The sequence below is a fragment of the Arachis ipaensis genome, chromosome B3 (assembly GCF_059453495.1).
Source record: "Arachis ipaensis isolate K30076 ecotype BB chromosome B3, ASM5945349v1, whole genome shotgun sequence".
In the NCBI taxonomy this organism is placed as follows: domain Eukaryota; kingdom Viridiplantae; phylum Streptophyta; class Magnoliopsida; order Fabales; family Fabaceae; genus Arachis; species Arachis ipaensis.
In genome coordinates this window covers 105,289,843-105,307,874 of record NC_142438.1, presented here as the reverse complement: position 1 = coordinate 105,307,874, position 18,032 = coordinate 105,289,843, and the positions used below count along the sequence as shown (strand labels likewise).

Below are 18,032 nucleotides of genomic sequence, written 5' to 3'. Positions count from 1 at the left end.
GCAAATTGAACGAAGACAATGGGGTTTCCTACGGAGACAGCCAAGGCAGGTCAATCTTTCTTGGGTAGTTGAGTTCTACTCTAACCTCTACATGCCAACCCTGCAGTCTGTTTATGTCCGGCAGAAGCAAGTCCCCATCACAGAAGAGGCCATTCAGCATGCTCTGAGTCTCCCCCCTATTCTAGAAGGAATGGACGCCTTCCAAGAAGCCGCACTTAAGCGCCAGAGGTACCAATTTGACTGGAACTCCGTTCTTGGAGTTATCGCATTACCTGGCAGCCGTTGGATCTACGAATACCACCATACCCGCCCTAAGGGAATCTTGGCTTCAGCACTTACCTTGGAGGCTCGCGTCTTGGCACAGATCATGTCCCATTACGTCTTTCCGAGCACTCATAAGTCCTCCTTCACTGCGGACATGGCCGTTCTACTATGGTGCATCCTTACAGACCAATATTTGAATCTCTCAAGACATATCCAGAATGCTATGAGACACGTACAAATTGTGGGTAACTTACCTTTCCCCGCCTTGGTCTTAGATCTTGTCTCAGCAGTCGGAGTCTCCTACAGAGCTGGGGACACCAAGGCCGTGCTTCCACGGGATGATCAGTATGTCCCTAACGGGAAATACCTCAGACTTCCAGCAGCCACTACAAGTCTTCCTACTGTTCCAGTTGAAGATAATCCTTCCTCAACACCACAAGCACCCACAACTGATGAATTACTCCAGCAGATAATCGAAAGGTTGGATCGGCAAGAACACAAAGCTAAGTTGAGAGAGCGCCGTAACGAGCGCCGATTCAAACACCTCAAGGAGCTACTCAAGGGATACTTCAGGGACTCGGATACCCCGGACTCCACTTCTTTTACCAGCACAGGAAGCCATGACGGTCCCGATTGTGGAGATACTGCTACTAGCCCACCCCTGTTCCTGACAGACGGCACCGAGGACGGTGCAAAGCCTTAAGTGTGGGGAGGTCGGTCAGTACCTGACTTCCGGAGGTAATCTCTCTTCTCTAGCACCAATAATTAGGATATTTTAGTTAGATTTTCTTTCTTTTATAGAATAGAATAAATTGCATAGGTTAGGATAGTTGCATGCATGTTCTACTTAATTGAAAAGACAATAAGTTTCTTTTAAAACTCTATCTTTGGAACAAAATTTCAGTAATTTTTCAAAAATTTTATGATAAATTTGCTTGAGTTGTATTTGGAACATGACATTTGAGCTAAAGAACACACAACCTGTGAGAGATTTGAGCCTTTATGTATGGTTACATTATTTAACCATAATTATTTCTTTCTTGTGTGTTAACTTCTCTATGATTGTAATCTATATTTTGTTTTATCTTATATGTCCAATATTTATTATATTTGCATGCTTGCATATGATTGAGGCCATTATTTGTTTAAACTCACTTATCCAAATTAAGCCTACCCTTTCCAATTACCTTTGTTAACCACTTTGAGCCTTTAAATCCCATTTGTTCTATATTTTACCACATTACTAACCTTAAGCTGAAAAATAATTGTATATCCCAAATTGAATCTTTGGTTAGCTTAAGATAAAATTGTGTGTGCTAGTTAAGTATGGGAGATTGTGGGAACAAAAGTTGTTAAGGGAATGTGTCATGAGAATTTAATGGAAATTTGGATACCTACTCATGTGAAACTATAAAAATTAAAAATCTATGTGCATTGATAAACTATAATTATTTTAATGTAAAAAAAAATTTATTTATATAAATAAATAAGGGGACAAAATTACCCCAATGTTAAATTCAGAATTCAAAGATCAATGCACATATGATAAAATCAAACATAAAGTTGATACATGAGTATGAATAGAAAAAGGGAATTCTGGGTAGCTAGGTATGAACTTTAAGATTACATAAAAAAAATATATATATATATATATAGGTTGGGTTGAAGCTTGGGTTAATTAAAGATTCAATTTATTAGCTCACTTGACCAAATGTATACCCCTACCTGTACCTTAGCCCCATTACAACATTGAAAAGACCTCATGATGTTTGCATTGGTATATTAACTGTTGTTGATTGGTTAGGATAAAAACAAAAGTTAGAAAGCATGATTAGAGAAGGATAGAGTGATTACCCTATACACTAGAGATTAGAGCGTACATACATTATCAGTGAGGGTTCAATGCTTGAATTTTCATGTTCCCTGCTTTCATGAGCTATCTTCTTGCACCTTTATCTGTTTTATTGTATAATGATAGAATTAGTGGAATTTGATTTGTAATTGTTTTGAAGAGCTTATTTACTTTTGATCAAGTGGGCAAGAATCATATAGCTGCATTTATTTATATATAGGCTTGCATTGCATTTCATGAGTTTCTACATGTTCATGCTTATTTCCTTATCTCCTTCAATTAAGCATGAGGACATGCTAATGTTTAAGTGTGGGGAGGTTGATAAACCACTATTTTATGGTTTATATTGTGTTTAATTGTGTGGTTTTATCATGATCCTTACCCATTTATTCATTAAATTAGCATGAAATTATAATCCCTTCCTGAATTTATAACATGTTTGAAAACTACTTCCTAGAGACTTTAATTATGTATTTTTTTATTCTCCTTTATTCCATTCGATGCTGTGATCTGTGTGTTGAGTGTTTCAGACTTTATAGGGCATGAATGAGTTGGAGATTGGAAAGGAAGCTAGCAAAAATGGAAGGAACACAAGAATTTGAGGAGATAACCAGCGAGAAGTGACGCGGTCGCATGGCTCACGCAACCGCGCGAAGGAAAGCGAATCACAATGACGCGGCCGCATGGCTCACGCGGCCGCGCGGATTGGAAAAGCTCAGGCGACGCAGTAGCGTGGACGACACGAACGCGTGGCAAGGAAAAGCGCGAATGACGCGTCCGCATTGATGACGCGATCGCGTGACATGTGCGATTTGCATAATCTGCAGACTTCGCTGGGGGCGATTTTGGACCTTATTTCGACCCAGTTTTTGGCCCGAAACAGCAGACTAGAGCCAGAGAATATGCAGAAACAAACAACAACATTCATTCTACACAGTTGACAGTTTTAGAGCTAGTTTTTCCTCCTCTAGGTTTTTCTCTATAGGTTTTAGAATTTTAATTTTGGGAATTGATCTTAGCATTGGAACATTGAGAAGAGTTATTTTTCCTCATCAAGACCTCGTCATTCTAGTTCGTTCTCTTAACTTGGTTTTATTCTTCCATGTTCTTTGCTTTGTTCAATTTTGTCATTTGAATACTTTCATGATTATTTGATACAAGGATTATTTCTTCCATTTTAATTTATTTCTCCATTCCAATAATCATGTCTTCTTTTAATTCCCTTTCATGTGTTATGGATCTATTATTTGCAATGAGTGAGTAGTTCCCTTACTTGATGGGGAGTTGATTAAAAGAAACTCTTGAGTTGGAAGGATTGAAAGAAAAATTGTAATTGGGTTAACTGTTGAATTGTTATCTAATCACTAACACCAATCCCTTTGAACTAAGTGGGTTGCAACTCGTGAATAGATCTAGCATTCCAACTTGTTTGACTTTCCCTTACCTAGTAAAGGATAACTAAATAGAACAACCATTAATTACAAATTAACCTTGAGATCATTCCATCAATAATAGAGATTCCAACTAATCAACTCCCAGTCAAGGCTTTTATTCATATTATTTAAATTTCCCCTTTTTAATTTTCCCTCTACTTAACTCAACTTCTTGGAACATCTGATTAATAAAATATCACACTTTTCTGCAACTCGTTGGGAGACGACTTGGGACTTAAACTCCCAGTAATTTTTAATTTAAACTCTCTGTGACATATTTCTAAATTGATTGGCAGATTTTCGGTGAGTTAAGAACTATACTTGCAACGTAACTATTTTAATAATTTTTAATTCACCAACTTCTGCCCCTCATCAGCCTTCAGAACCCAATTTTGGGACTTTCTGAAGCTGATTCTTCCTATATCAAACAAGACCTCACTCCATGTGAAAGGGGGGAAGAAATTAGGGTTAGTTTAGTATTATATAGGTTGTTTTCTAGAGAGAGAAGCTCTCCCCTCTCTCTAGAATTAGGTTAGGTTTAGTTAATTTCTCTTTAATTTCAGTCTTTAATTCTTGTTTTGTAGTTTCGTCTATGTTTTCAAGCTTTATTGTCTTACTTCTCTTAGTTCTTCTTCTTAATTTCTCTTCTATGTCACTTTTCATTTTATGAACACTCTTGTATTTCTTTAATTTCTATTAATGCAATTTATGTTTCATGTTCATTTTTTGCTTTCTTTAGTTGTCATTTCCATTTTCATGCAATTGGTAGTTATAGATTTATTTTTAATGCATTTTTATATTGTTTTATTTTCATGCACACCAAGTGTTTGATAAAATACTTGGCTTAGATTTTGCTTAGTTTTTCTTCACTCTTGGCTTGGAATTGGGACTTGGGTGATCCTTGAGTCATTGATGTCCATTCTTGTTTGATATATTAGAGTAGTTAGTTGATTTGGTCTCTATTGACTCTAAGTGACCCATTAGTGTTGACTTAGGACTTATGGATTGAAATCAACTATGCTTATTTGACTTATCTTCTATGTAAGGTTGACTAAGTAGGATTAACTCTTCATAATCATCATGTGTTTGTGGTCAATGACTAGGATAGGTAACCTTAGCTCTCAATCACTTGCCAAGAGATTTCTTGCATTTGAAGTTTAATTGCTTTGACTTTTATTGCTTTGACTTTTATTGCTTTGATGTTTAATTTCTTGCATGTTTAGCTTTTCACACTCTTGGTTGAGAAATTGGGTGTTTGGGAGGAATTGAGTTGTGGATGTTCATTCCGCATTGTGTGAGGATTGTTAATTGGTTTGGTTTCCCTTGACTCTAAGTGACCCATAGTGTTGACTAGGACTTAGGGATTGGAATCAATTATGCCCTTTTGACTAATTCTCAAGTAGGATTGACTAATTAGGATTAATTCCACCTAATTACCATGTTTGTGGTCCATAACTAGGATAGGAATCCTTAATTCCCCAATTCTCACCAAGAGCTCTTTTTAGTATTTAATTTCCACTTTCATTGTCTTTACTTGCTTTACATTTCATTACTTGCATGCTCGTTTCCTCCCTTGCTATTTATATTTCTTGCCTCTCTTGCAATCATCCAAACATCCGTTTCCTCTCATAGCTAATAATAGACACTTGATTGCAACTCCTAGGGAAAATGACCCGAGGTTGAATTACTCTTAATCTCGGTTACTTTAATTTGAATTAACATTTGATTGTGAGAATTCATTGTTGGTTTGGACTATGCTACCAACGAATTGATGCTTGTTTTGATTGGTTCCAAACTATACAAGAATTCTCATCTTGTCACCTATACAATCAAGGCACTCCCATTGTTGAATGTGGAGAAGCAACCAAAGAGCATAGTGAGGGAGTGAACTTGAAGCTTCAAGGTGAAGAAGAGGAGTGATAAACCACTATTTTATGGTTTATATTGTGCTTAATTGTATGGTTTTATCAATTCTTTACCCACTTATTCATATGATTGGCATGCATTTATATTTCCTTCCTAAAATTATTACATGATTGAATATTTGCTTCCTAAAGACTTTTAATTATGTATTTTAATTCTCCTTCATTCCATTAGATGCCGTGATCTGTGTGTTAAGTGTTTCAGGCTTTATAGGGCATGAATGACTTCGAGATTGGAAAGGAAGCTTGCCGAAATGGAAGGAACATAAGAAATTGAGGAGATGACCATTGAGAAGTGACGCGGACGCATGGCTCACGCGACCGCGCGGATTGGAACTGCACAAGTGACGCGGAGGTGTAGACGACGTGCACGCGTGGCAAGGCAAAACGCCGAATGACGCGTCTGCATGAATGACGCGATCGCGTGATATGCGCGATCTGCAGAATCTGCAAAATTCGCTGGGGCGATTTTGGGCCCTGTTTTGACCCAATTTTCGGCCCAGAAAAGCAGACTAGAGCCAAGGAACATGGAAAAACGAAAAAACAACAATTCATTACAGACAATTCTTAGTTTTAGATCTAGTTTTACTCCTCCTCTAGGTTTTCTCTCTGCACATTCATAGTTCTTAGGATTTATTTTTATTACTTTTCACATTGGGATATTGAGAAGAGTTATTACCTCCATCAAGACTTCGTCATTCTAGTTTGTTTTCTTTACCTGTCTCTTACTCTTCCACGTCCTTTGTTTACTCAGAAATATTATTGGATTATTTTTAGAATTTATTAATACAAGAACTATTTTTATTTTTAATTGATCCCTTTGATTATTATTTATCACGTCTTTCTATATTTCCCTTTTCTATGTTATGAATTCTACATTTACAATGAGCGAGTAGTTCCATAACATGGATGGGAGTTGATTGAAGGGAAGACCTTAAGTTGGAATGCTTAAAAGAAAAATTGTAATTTGGTTTATTGTTGGATTGCTCTCTAGTCACTGACACCAATCCTTCCAAGTAAGCGGATTGGGACTTGTGAATAGAAATAGCTTTCCAACTTGCTTGACTTTTCCTTACCTTGTAAGGGATAACTAAACAGAACAACCCTCAATTATCAATTAATCTTGAGAGTACTCCAACAAGAATAGGGCTTCCAACTAATCTACTCCCAGCCAAAGCTTTTATTTAAAATTACACAAATTCTCTAATTTGATTTCCTGTTATTCAACTCAAACCATTTTTTGAAAACATCTGATTAATAAAATAGCACACCTTTCTGTAACTCGTTGGGAGACGACCTGGGACTCATACTCCCAGTATTTTAATTTAAATTTTGTGACAACCCTTCTAAATTGATAGCGAATTTCTGGTTAGTTAAGAACTGTACTTGCAACGTATCTCTTCTAATAATTTTTTAACTCGCCAATTTCCGCCACGTTAATTTTTGGCGCCGTTGCCGGGGAGTTGCAATAGAGTGCTAAAGTTATTAATTGGAATTTATTTATTTGTATTTTATTTTATTTTGCTACTATGAGCTTCATGTTTCTTTCGTTAAATGACGCGTTCACTTCCTGATCCAAACTTGCCAGTATTTGATCTTGAGATTGAAAGAACTATTTCACGAATAAGGCAAGCTCGGCGTCGGTTAGTCCTCTCTGAGGGCGGATCTGAAATGTCACTTGAGGAAGAAACATGCTCCCTTTCTGCTGATTCGGTTGATTTACGTGCAGGTGACATGGCAGCACCTAGGAGAATTACTATCCAGGAGGCTGGAGCCCCTGATTTTTCAATGCAACCGTTTCAAGCGCATCACCCAGCGGCTACAGAATTTGAAATAAAAATAGCACTGCTCAATTTGATGCCCAAGTTTCTTGGCTTACCTGCTCAAGAGCCTATCAAGCACCTTAGAGACTTCCAAGTAGCCTGTTCTACTGTCAGGCGTGATAGTGCAGATGAAACTTCAATTTTGTTAAAAGCCTTCCCATTCTCTCTTGAGGGAAAGGCGAGAGAGTGGTACTACACTCAACCCGCAGCAACTGTATCCAACTAGGATACACTTAGAAGAGAATTTTTGGAAAAATTCTTTCCAGCTGAAGTTACTGATAAACTGAGGAAAGATATTTCCATGATTGTTCAGGACGAATCCGAGACTCTCTATGAATACTGGGAGTGCTTCAACAATCTTCTGGAAGCATGCCCCCATCATATGATTAACAAGATAGTGTTGCTTGGTTACGTAACATAGGGCATGAGGCCCCAAGATAAGACTACATTGGAAAGTGCTAGCAATGGGTCTATGAAAAAGTACAAGACCACTGATGAGGCATGGCAATTGATCAGTGACTTAGATGAATCTACAAGGAATCACAGGTAGAAACAAGGCCGGTCAAAAGCTGTTGCAGAGGTATCCTCTAGCAAGGAGACTACTGCTCTGGCTCAGAGTATAAGTGAAATGACCACCTTACTGAAGCAGATGCAGTTGAGTTAACAACAAGCGGATCAAAGCCAACAACTAGTCCCACAGAGAGTGTGCAGAATATGTGCTGATTACAGCCATTATACTGATGAATGCCCGCAGCTCCAACAGGAAGATAACACCGTGGCAGCCACTCATAACTTCTATGACCGCCCCAACCAAGGGTACAATCAAGGTGGTAGTTACAACCATGGATGGCAGGACAATTCCAACCAAGGTTGGAGAGATAATTCTAATCAGAATTGGAGGGACAACAACAACAGAGGAGGCAGAGACAATCAAGAATATCAGAGGTGGAATAATAACAACAATAGGCAGCAGAACCAGAATGATACCAGGGCATCTTGGCCAGTTTCACTGACCCTTTCTTTACTGTTTTTAGGTTAGTTTCATGCATTCTCTTAGGAAATAAGCTAGTTTTGGGTAGATATTCACTTACACCTTGATTCAAGCATACATTGTGCATTTTACATTATTTCATGAGGATTTTGCATGAGTTTAGTGACAAATTATATGCTGCATTGCCCATGACTTGGACTAGAACTTTGATGCGCTCTATTGCTTGATTTCAGGACCAAAGGAAGCAAGGAATGGGAGGTAACTTGCAAAGTTAATGAGAAAAGTGATTGCCAATAACGCTCTCGAAGCCATCATTGACCACGTTAAGAGTCACGTTAACTAAGTTAACGAGAACTCTAACGTGGAGAGGGGAAGTTGAGCCAACGTTAGTGACACTGGCAAATGCTCATAAGTGGCCACGTTAGAGTCCACGTTAACTTAGTTAACGTGGCCTCTAACGTTAGAAGGGGGGAGAAACGCCAACGTTAGTGACATTCAACATTGTCACTAACGTTGGCCTAAGGAGAAACATACCACGTTAACTCCCACGTTAACTTGGTTAATGTGGGAGCTAACGTAAGAAGCAAGAGTGGTCGACAACGTTAGTGACACCCAACATTGTCACTAACGTTGGAAGCAACCACACAACCCCCAAGGAGCCACGTTAACTTCCACGTTAACTTAGTTAACGTGGAAGCTAACGTTGATGAGTGAAAGAAACGCCAACGTTAGTGACATTCAACATTGTCACTAACGTTGGGGAGGGCTAAGCATGGCCACGTTAGAAGCCACGTTAACCTAGTTAACGTGGACTCTAACGTGAGACATAGGGGCACCTTGGAACGTTAGTGACAATGTTGAGTGTCACTAACGTTCTCGAAGGATGGCAAGCCCACGTTAAAGAGCCACGTTAACTAAGTTAACGTGAGCTCTAACGTGGGAACAAAGGGGGCTTTTCAAAGTTATTGGGAATGTTAAGTCTCAATAACGTGTGCGAAGGACTTAGAGGCAACGTTAGTGGCAACGTTTGTGCCACTAACGTTGAAGTTAATGTGGCTTTTACTTAGGAACGTTAGTGAGAAAGTTGATTGTCACTAACGTTCTCGAACTCATATTTTCACTAAACGTTAACACCCCTAACGTCCTGAGCTAAAGTCTCTGCCCACTTCACACTTTCTCTCAGCAAGTAAAACCAAGCCCAAATGAAGAAGAGAACTGCTTCAAACTCAAGATCCAAAGGCCCAAGACTTGAAGAGCCAACTAGAAGCTGAGAAAAGTAGTATATATAGGAGTAGCTTTGAATTGTTTAGGAGTTCTAAAAAGTTGGAAAAAGAGAACTACTCTCTGTATTTTACCTTCTCTGCATTTTCTAGTTTTATGATGTATTCTCCATCTTTGTTTTCATTTTCTAGAGCTATGAACAACTAAACCCCTTTCATTGGGTTAGGGAGCTCTGTTGTAATTTGATGGATCAATACTAATTTTCATTATTCTTCTTCTATCTTTTCTCTTGATTTTACTTGAAAGCTTTCGATCTTCATCCAATTGGGTAGTTATCTTGGAAAAGAAGCTATTCAAACTTGGATCTCTTCTGAACCTTGAAAGAGGAATGAAGAGATCAAGCTAGAAATGCTTTCTCATGCTGGACCAAATTGGGTTTGGATGGGTATGTGACTATAACCCTCTCAATACTTGATTTGGGAAATGCATGTGGTATAATCAGTGACCATACTTCATCTCTTCTCATGAGCAATTGATAAAGGAATTGGCTATTGATCAAGATTTGAGAGATTGAATTTGTAATTCAATCAATTAAGATTGCCAAGGAGATCAATGAGTGCATTGATTGAGGAAGAGATGAAAATGAACTTGATCCGGAGGATTGCAATATCTCCTAAGCCCAACGAACTCCCCATCTCTGATCTTACCCATTCTCTTTAATTTCTGCCATTTAATTTTATGAGCAAATCCCCCATTCCCATTTACAATTCTGCAATTTACTTTCAGTCATTTACTTCCAGTCCTTTAATTCTAGCATTTACTTTTCTGTTATTTACATTCCCGCCATTTTATTTTCTGCAACTCTCAACTCAAATTCTGGATTCGCTCAACTAGAATATTCTTCTAATTAAAGTTGCTTGATCAATCAATCTCTGTGGGATTTGACCTCACTCTATTGTGAGTTTTTACTTGACGACACATTCGGTACACTTGCTGAAGGAAATTTGTTGAGAGACAGTTTCCACCCGCATCACAGAACCAGCCTTACAGAGCACCTCACCTGAGGCAGTCCCAAGGGCCACAGCACAACCAACAACAAGTTCTGCAGATCACTCAATCTAATTCCTTTCCGAGTGAAGAGGCCATTCAATCCATTGCACAAGGACAAAAGAACATGGAAAGTTCACTCAATGGCTTAGCATCCGCCATACAAGCTCTCATCTCTCAGCTGGCACCACCTAACACTTCAAACACTCAACAGGAAAACTCCAGTGGAATTCCTTCTCAACCCTTGCCCAATCCGACGGGTGGCATCAATGCCATCACCTTAAGGTCCGGAACTACACTGCAAGATAGGAATCAGGAGGAACCAAACCCACTAGAATACGCCTCAGCTGAAGAGGTAGTGGTAGTAGAAGAAGTTGAAGAGGAAGAGGACATACAGGACATGGCCGAAGAAGAATAAGCTTAATCACAGGAAGAAGCACCAGAGGACGCTGAAGCTGTGAAAGACGCCATTCCTATTCCATTTCCACAAATTGCAAGGAAAGCCAGGAAGCAGTTGGAACCCGACCCCAAAATGGTAGAGATATTCAAAAAGGTTGAGGTAACTGTTCCCCTTTTTGATGTTATTCAGCAGGTACCTAAGTACGCAAAGTTTCTAAAAGATTTATGTATACATAAAGACAAAATTAATGAATTAGAAACTATTCCTTTAGGTAGTTCTATATCTGCTTTAATGGGAGGTATACCTGAAAAGTGTAGTGATCCAGGTCCATGTATGGTTAATTGTATTATTGGTGGTGTGATATTTTCTGACTGCATGTGTGATTTAGGAGCATGTGTTAGTATAATGCCTTTGTCTATATATGATAATTTGAGGCTCCCTCCCTTAAAAAGGTCGGCAGCTCGTTTTGTGTTAGCAGATAAAAGCATTATTACAGTGGCTGGAGTTGCTGAAGATGTATTAGTGGGCATTAAGGGGCTCACCTTCCCCATTGATTTTTATATCCTGGAGATGCCCCAAAATGACTCAGAGAAGTGATGAGCGGATAATTTATACGCTTTTTGACATTATTTTTAGTATGTTTTTAGTAGGATCTAGTTACTTTTAGGGATGTTTTCATTAGTTTTTATGTTAAATTCACATTTCTGGACTTTACTATGAGTTTGTGTGTTTTTCTGTGATTTCAGGTATTTTCTGGCTGAAATTGAGGGACTTGAGCAGAAATCAGATTCAGAGGTTGAAGAAGGACTACTGATGCTGTTGGATTCTGACCTCCCTGAACTCAAAGTGGATTTTCTGGAGCTATAGAAGTCGAAACGGCGCGCTTCCAATTGAGTTGGAAAGTAGACATCCAGCGCTTTTCACCAATATATAACAGTCTATACTTTGGTCAAGAATAGACGACGTAAACTGGCGTTCAACGCCAGCTTTCTGCCCAAATCTGGCGTCCAGCGCCAGAAAAGGAGCCAAAACCAGAGTTGAACGCCCAAACTGGCACAAAAACTGGTGTTCAACTCCAAGAAGGACCTCTACACGTGAAACACTCAAGCTCAGCCCAAGCACACACCAAGTGGGCCCCGGAAGTGGATTTATGCATCAATTACTTACTCATGTAAACCCTAGTAGCTAGTTTATTATAAATAGGACCTTTCACTATTGTATTAGACGTCTTTTTGACCATCTTTGGACGCCTGGTTCTGAGATCAGAGGGGCTGGCCATTCGGCTATGCCTGGACCTTTCACTTATGTAATTTTAACGGTAGAGTTTCTACACTCCATAGATTAAGGTGTGGAGCTCTGCTGTTCCTCAAAGATTAATGCAAAGTACTACTATTTTCTATTCAATTCATCTTGTTTCGCTTCCAAGATATTCATTCGTACTTCAATCTGAATGAGATGAACGTGACAATCATCATCATTCCCTATGAACGCGTGCCTGACAACCACTTCCGTTCTACCTTCGACTGAATGAGTATCTCTTAGATCTCCTAACTAGAATCTTCGTGGTGTAAGCTAGAATGATGGCGGCATTCAAGAGAATCCGAAAAGTCTAAACCTTGTCTGTGGTATTCCGAGTAGGATTCAATGAATGAATGACTGTGACGAGCTCCTAACTCGCGATTGCAGGGCGTTAGTGACAGACGCAAAAGGATAGTAAATCCTATTCCAGCATGATCGAGAACCGACAGATGAATAGCCGTGCCGTGACAGGGTGCGTTGACCATTTTCACTGAGAGGATAAGATGAAGCCATTAACAAGGGTGATGCCTCCAGACGATTAGCCGTGCCGTGACAGGGCATTGGATCATTTTCCCGAGAGATGACCGAAAGTAGCCATTGACAGTGGTGATGTATCACATAAAGCCAGCCATGGAAAGGAGTAAGACTGATTGGATGAAGATAGCAGGAAAGCAGAGGTTCAGAGGAACGAAAGCATCTCCATTCGCTTATCTGAAATTCTCACCAATGAATTACATAAGTATTTCTATCCCTATTTTATTATATTATTTTCGAAAACTCCATAACCATTTGATATCAGCCTGACTGAGATTTACAAGGTGACCATGGCTTGCTTCATACCGACAATCTCCGTGGGATTCGACCCTTACTCACGTAAGGTATTACTTGGACGACCCAGTGCACTTGCTGGTTAGTTATGCGAAGTTGTGAAGATATGTTTAGACCATGGTCCTGTGCATCCGTTTTTGGTGCCATTGCCAGGGAATCAATTTCGAACAACAATTCACAACCTGAGTAGCAATTTCGCATACCAAGTTTTTGGCGCCGTTGCCGGAGATTGTTTGAGTTTTCGGCAAGCTTTTGGTCCGGTAACATCAGTGCCAAGTTTGGATCCGGCAACAGCACCAAGTTTTTGGCATCGTTGCCGGGGATTGTTCGAGTTTGGACAACTGACGGTTCATCTTGTTGCTCAGATTAGGTAATCTTCTTTTTGTTTTCTTTTCAAAAATTTTTCAAAAATATTTCAAAATTTTCTCACCTGTTTTCGAAAAAAAAAATTTTTAGATTCAAAATTTTTAAGAATGAATTCTAGTGTTTCATGAAGCATGTGAAGCCTGGCTGGCTATAAAGCTATGTCTAAATTCTTTTGGACTGAGGCTTCCAAACCATCAGCTGTTATACGACTGTAGGGTATGTCAGGCATGTCATGTCTGAATTACATGCTGAAGCTTGGCTGGCCATTGGCCATGTCTAGTGTTTTGGACTGGAGCTTTCTTTGAAAGCTTGGCTGGCTAGTGAGCCATGTCTAATTCTTGGACCGAAGCTTTAGACTAAAGAATGCAAGATTCCTGGAATTCATATTAAAAATTTTGAAATCCTTATTTTTTTTAATTAATTTTTCGAAAAAAAAATCCAAAAAAATTAGAAAATCATTAAAATCAAAAATATTTCTCTGTTTCTTGTTTGAGTCTTGAGTCATGTTATAAGTTTGGTGTCAATTGCATGTGCATCTTGCATTTTTCGAAAATTTCATGCATTCATAGTGTTCTTCATGATCTTCAAGTTGTTCTTGGTAAGTCTTCTTGTTTGATCTTGATGATTTTTTTGTTTTGTGTTGTATGTTGTTTTTCATATGCATTCTTGAATTCTTAGTGTCTAAGCATTAAAGAATTCTAAGTTTGGTGTCTTGCATGTTTTCTTTGCATTAAAAATTTTTCAAAAATATGTTCTTGGTGTTCATCTTGACATTCATAGTGTTCTTGGTGTTCATCTTGACATTCATAGCATTCTTGCATGCATTCATTGTTTTGATCTAAAAATTTCATGCATTGCATCATTTTACTTGTTTTTCTCTCCCATTATTAAAAATAAAAAATTTCAAAAAAATATCTTTCCCTTTTTCTCTCATCAAATTCGAAAATTTGAGTTGACTTTTTCAAAAATTTTTAAAATCAAGTTGTTTCTTATGAGTCAAATCAAATTTTCAATTTGAAAATCTTATCTTTTTCAAAATATTTTTCAAAAATCAAATCTTTTTCATTTTTCTTAGTTATTTTCGAAAATTCCAAAAATAATTTTCAAAAATCTTTTTCTTATTTTTATATCAAATTTTCGAAAATAACATAATCAATTAATGTTTTGATTCAAAAATTTCAAGTTTGTTACTTACTTGTTAAGAAAGATTCAAACTTTAAGTTCTAGAATCATATCTTGTGATTTCTTGTGAATCAAGTCATTAATTGAGATTTTAAAAATCAAATCTTTTTCAAAAACTAATTTCAATCATATCTTTTCAAAATATCTTCTTATCATATCTTTTTCAAAAATTTGATTCCAAAATATCTTTTCTAACTTCCTAACTTCTTATCATTTCAAAATTTGTTTCAACTAACTAACTAACTTTTTATTTGTTTCCTAACTTTTTCAAAACTACCTAACTAACTCTCTCTCTCTATTTTCGAAAATATCTTCCCCCTTTTTCAAAAATTTCTTTTTAATTAACTAATTATTTTATTTTTATTTTGAATTTTCGAAAAAACTACTAATCTTTTTCAAAAACTATTTTCAAAAATCACTAACTCTTTTTCAAAAATTATTTTTGAAAATTCTCCCTCTCCCATCTTATTCTATTTATTTATTCATCTACTAACATCTCATCTCACATCTATACCCTCCTCACAGTTGTGTCTCTTCCATTACATTACATTCTTTGTCTCCCTCTTTTCTCCCACTAACACAAGGATCCCTATACTGTGGTATAAAGGATCTCTATTATTATTATTTTTCTGTGCCCTCTTCTTTGTCATATGAGCAGGAGCAAGGACAAGAACATTCTTGTTGAAGCAGATCCAGAACCTGAAAGGACTTTGAAGAGAAAATTAAGAGAAGCTAAATTACAACAATCCAGAGATAACCTTTCAGAAATTTTTGAACAGGAAGAGGAGATGGCAGCCGAAAATAATAATAATGCAAGGAGGATGCTTGGTGACTTTACTGCACCTAATTCTAATTTACATGGAAGAAGCATCTCCATTCCTGCCATTGGAGCAAACAAATTTGAGCTGAAACCTCAATTAGTTTCTCTGATGCAGCAGAACTGCAAGTTTCATGGACTTCCATCTGAAGATCCTTTTCAGTTCTTAACTGAATTCTTGCAGATATGTGATACTGTTAAGACTAATGGAGTCGATCCTGAAGTCTACAGGCTCATGCTTTTCCCTTTTTGCTGTAAGAGACAGAGCTAGAATATGGTTGGACTCTCAACCTAAAGATAGCCTGAACTCTTGGGATAAGCTGGTCACGGCTTTCTTAGCCAAGTTCTTTCCTCCTCAAAAGCTGAGCAAGCTTAGAGTGGATGTTCAAACTTTCAAACAGAAAGAAGGTGAATCCCTCTATGAAGCTTGGGAAAGATACAAACAGTTGACCAAAAAGTGTCCTTCTGATATGCTTTCAGAATGGACCATCCTGGATATATTCTATGATGGTTTATCTGAGTTATCAAAGATGTCATTGGATACTTCTGCAGGTGGATCCATTCACCTAAAGAAAACGCCTGCAGAAGCTCAAGAACTCATTGACATGGTTGCTAATAACCAGTTCATGTACACTTCTGAAAGGAATCCTGTGAATAATGGGACGCCTATGAAGAAGGGAGTTCTTGAGATTGACACTCTGAATGCCATATTGGCTCAGAATAAAATATTGACTCAGCAAGTCAATATGATTTCTCAGAGTCTGAATGGAATGCAAGCTGCATCCAACAGTACTCAAGAGGCTTCTTATGCAGAAGAAGCTTATGATCCTGAAAACCCTGCAATAGCAGAGGTGAATTATTTAGGTGAACCTTATGGAAACACCTATAACTCATCATGGAGAAATCACCCAAATTTCTTATGGAAGGATCAAAAGCCTCAACAAGGCTTTAATAATGGTGGAAGAAACAGGTTTAACAATAATAAACCTTTTCCATCATCCACTCAGCAACAGACAGAGAACTCTGAACAAAATACTTCTAATTTAGCAAACTTAGTCTCTGATCTGTCTAAGGCCACTGTGAGTTTCATGAATGAAACAAGGTCTTCCATTAGAAATTTGGAAGCACAAGTGGGCTAGCTGAGTAAAAGAATCACTGAAATCCCTCCTAGTACTCTCCCAAGCAATACAGAAGAGAATCCAAAAGGAGAGTGCAAGGCCATTGACATAAGCACCATGGCCGAACCTGTAAGGGAAGGAGAGGATGTGAATCCCAAGGAGGAAGACCTCCTGGGACGTCCAGTGACCAATAAGGAGCTTCCCTCTGAGGAACCAAAGGAATCTGAGACTCATCTAGAGACCATAGAGATTCCATTGAACCTCCTTATGCCCTTCATGAGCTCTGATGAGTATTCCTCTTCTGAAGAGAATGAGGATGTTACTGAAGAGCAAACTGCCAAGTTCCTTGGTGCAATCATGAAGCTAAATGCCAAATTATTTGGCATTGATACTTGGGAAGTTGAACCTCCCTTGTTCATCAATGAACTAAGTGACCTGGATCAACTGACATTGCCTCAGAAGAGACAGGATCCTGGGAAGTTCATAATACCTTGTACCATAGGCACCATGATCTTCAAGGCTCTGTGTGACATTGGTTCAGGAATAAACCTCATGCCCCTCTCTGTAATAGAGAAACTGGGAATCTATGGGGTGCAAGCTGCTAAAATCTCATTAGAGATGGCAGACAATTCAAGAAAATAGGCATATGGACAAGTAGAGGACGTATTAGTAAAGGTTGAAGGCCTTTACATCCCTGCTGATTTCATAGTCCTGGATACTGGAAAGGAAGAGGATGAATCCATCATCCTAGGAAGACCTTTCCTGGCCACAACAAGAGCTGTGATTGATGTTGACAGAGGTGAAATAGTCCTTCAATGGAATGAGGACTCCCTTGTGTTTAAAACTCAAGGATCTCCCTCTGCAACCATGGAGAGGAAGCATGAAAAGCTTCTCTCAAAGCAGAGTCAAACAAAGCCCCCATAGTCAAACTCTAAGTTTGGTGTTGGGAGGCCACAACCAAACTCTAAGTTTGGTGTTGAACTCCCATATCCAAACTCTAAGTTTGGTGTTGGAGAGTTTCAACAATGCTCTGAACATCTGTGAGGCTCCATGAGAGCCCACTGTCAAGCTATTGACATTAAAGAAGCGCTTGTTGGGAGGCAACCCAATTTTTATTTATCTAACTATATTTTTCTTAGTTATATGTCTTTATAGGTTCATGATCATGAGGAGTCACAAAATAAATATAAAAATTGAAAACGGAATCAAAAACAGCAGAAGAAAAATCACACCCTGGAGGAGCATCTGCCTGGCGTTCAACGCCAGAACAGAGTATGGTTCTGGCGCTGAACGCCCAAAATGGGCAGCATTCTGGCGCTGAACGCCCAGAACAAGCATGGTTCTGGCGTTCAACGCCAGAAATGGCTAGTAAATGGGCGTTGAACGCCCAAAATGGGCACCAACCTGGCGCTGAACGCCCAGAGTTGTGTGCAAAGGCATTTTACATGCCTAATTGGTGCAGGGATGCA

At 38.5% G+C, this 18,032-nt stretch overlaps 2 non-coding genes across 2 annotated transcripts; both read right to left on the bottom strand.

Moving 5' to 3' along the window:
- Window positions 1-7,574: 7,574 nt before the first annotated feature.
- LOC148571908 (small nucleolar RNA R71) lies at window positions 7,575-7,682 on the bottom strand. The gene has a single exon (XR_015908942.1). It is a non-coding gene; the product is annotated as a small nucleolar RNA R71 (small nucleolar RNA).
- Window positions 7,683-15,813: 8,131 nt separating this feature from the next.
- LOC148571907 (small nucleolar RNA R71) lies at window positions 15,814-15,921 on the bottom strand. The gene has a single exon (XR_015880288.1). It is a non-coding gene; the product is annotated as a small nucleolar RNA R71 (small nucleolar RNA).
- Between the last annotated feature and the right edge of the window lie 2,111 nt (window positions 15,922-18,032).